Genomic DNA, 2,835 nt, shown 5'->3' with positions numbered 1-2,835 from the left:
TCCCTGAAGTTTCCAAGACATGGTGCTTAGATAGATTAGCTAAACGGTTGAAGGACCATAAGTGTGATTTGAAGGCCGAGTACTATAGTAAGTATGATTCACCCTCTGATCGGAGGAAAAATATTGATCTTCAACTTATACCATTGGAGCAATGGGATGTGCTACTGAAGTTGTGGGATGATAAAAAGCATAAGGTAATGTACATTTATAAATGTGTTATATTACTTCAAATTGTTGATGTATTCTCACTAATTGAATGGTTGTGACAATAACATATAAATTGTATTTGGTAAGGTATTGAAACGAATGGATTGACATCTATGACATGAGTATATATACAAGTTTGGTTTTAGCATTAAGTACCTTAAGGAACTGAAATTAATAAATGATACATTATTTTATTGTAGGAACTTTCTGATCGTAATAAGAAAAATAAGTCCAAACAAAAAATGCGTCATAGAATGGGTAAAACTTCATATGACGTCATACGTGAGAAATTGGTAAGTATTTTGTTTTATATTATCATATTGATTACATCAAGTTAATTAACCTTTTATTATCCCAAAGTCTTTAATACTTATTTTTTTTTGTTTTATACTTCAGCATAAGGAGGACCCAAAAAAAAAAGGCTTCCAAATCGTATCAAAATGTTTGACTACACCCATAAAAGGCCTGGATATTCCATGGATGGCGAGTCTACGGAAAAGTTGGTATGTTATGAAATAGAGCACAAGTGTTGATATTGATCTTTTGTTTCTCTAACTATTTGATTAATCTTTTATTTAATTATTTATCATTATGGTTTGTGATTGCTTATGAAATCATGATCTATTTTATATTTTCTTGTTTAATTATACCTGTAGGAAAAAATGCAGCGTGAACTAAGTTTGCAACCTGAAGAAATGCAACAGGACAATGATGTTATTGATGAAACCTTCACCAAAGTAATGGGACATGATAGACGTGGATATGTGCGCATGTTTGGGCCTGGAGTACCCTCAAAACAAGTGTTTGGCTTAGAAGGACTACATGCTCAGAGGCAAGGACAACATATCTCAGAATTAAGGTTAGAGAATAGCCAATTGAAAGAGCAGATTTCTCAACAGAGTGTGGAGATGAATGAGATGAAGTCTCAAATAGCTATGTTTATGCAATTCATGACATCATTCCAATCTTCTCAAGGATAGGTATAATGTATACTTTAATTTCTATACATTTATAATTGAGTTATCTATATATTATATCTTTGGTGGATGTATCTTCATAACCATAATGATTCCATGTGTAACAATCTATGATCTGTGTGTTAATGATTGATGTGTCATGCTCCATTGTAGTGATAGTCTAGAGTTCATTTTTTGACTCTGTATATATAGGTGATGGTGGTTGGGTGAGGTATAACATAAGAGTATAGAGTGTTGAGAGGAGACAAACTTCTTGGACAGCCTTACACTAAGACTTTGTCCTAATTTCTTAAAGGAACCTTCACCTTTAAACATTAGGAAGAACACTAGTAGAAATAATGTAAGTTCCCAATAAATTCATTCTTTGCCATTGCAAAGTAACACAAAAAAAATCTATTTTAAATATGTGATCTTATAGATATTACATTGAGAAATTAAGTCGATAATAACATTGTAATATTATATGAAATTGACCATCTTAATGAACACAAATAGTTTGACAACTTTTAATAATTTCTTTTGCTTTGTTTTTTAGTCAAATTTTGTTAACTAAAAAGCTTTAACCTTTTCATTTTATTTTATTTCTTTATTTTTTTATTATATTTTAGTATGATAGGTGGTGTTTGAAAAGTACATCATTGAAATGATGATAGAGAATTATTTTCATTTGTAAAGGACAATACTCAATACTATGAGTTAATTATGTGTTTGAATGTCCAAACAAAGAAGTATAACGAGATGTCAATAAAATTTCATAAAACAATAAATCTTCTTGTTTATATTTTTGATTTCATGATTTTTAGCAATGAGAAAAGTATGTCATTTTTATTTTCTTAGTAATCAAGCATAACATAAGTTAATTATTCTATATTACAGGATATTGTTAAATCTGATGTGGCAAGGCAAGGCTTTGAAAGATAGTGGAGCTATCCTTTGGAGCAGTATGCAAGACAAACCCAATCGATGAAAAATGCAAAGTCTGAAGTTTGATGTATTGATTGTACGAATTTTTTTTAAAGTGGAATGAAAACAATGACTTCTTATTAAAATTATAAGACTTTTTGAAAAAGGAATGAAAACAATGAATTTTTAATTATGATTGTAAGACTTTTTGGAAGTTGAATGAAAGTAATGTATTATGATATGGATGCCTAGGATGATCTCATTTTCTAAATTGGACAATGTATATTGATGTAATTACAGGAACAATTTACAGATAATATGCAAAATTTACTAATATAAAAATTTTATTTTATTTATTTTGTATTTGGCGACGGGTTTTATTTTACCATTGCTATAAATAAATTATTATTAGGCTTAGGCGACGAATAATAACTGTTGGCATATATATTTTTTGCGACGGATTTTTTTATATTGTTGCTATAAATAAATTTCTTCTATTATTCATATAGTTATAGGCGACGGTATTTGCTGTCGCTAAAAATATATTTGGCGATGGAAAAAATAATTCTGTCGCTAATAATATTTTTCCCAACCACCCATCTTTTTCCGTCGCCTATTTTTAGCTGTGGCAGTATAGGTGACAGAATTGGCGACTGAAAATTAATCGTCGCCGCTATTTTTAGCAATGGTTTTATATTTTTTGCGACGCTTTTTTTCCATCACAAAAAATGTGTTTTCTTGTAGTGCT

The sequence above is a fragment of the Macadamia integrifolia genome, chromosome 9 (genome assembly GCF_013358625.1).
Source record: "Macadamia integrifolia cultivar HAES 741 chromosome 9, SCU_Mint_v3, whole genome shotgun sequence".
In the NCBI taxonomy this organism is placed as follows: domain Eukaryota; kingdom Viridiplantae; phylum Streptophyta; class Magnoliopsida; order Proteales; family Proteaceae; genus Macadamia; species Macadamia integrifolia.
The sequence above is the reverse complement of the archived record's forward strand: the minus strand, read 5'-3'. Positions refer to the sequence as shown.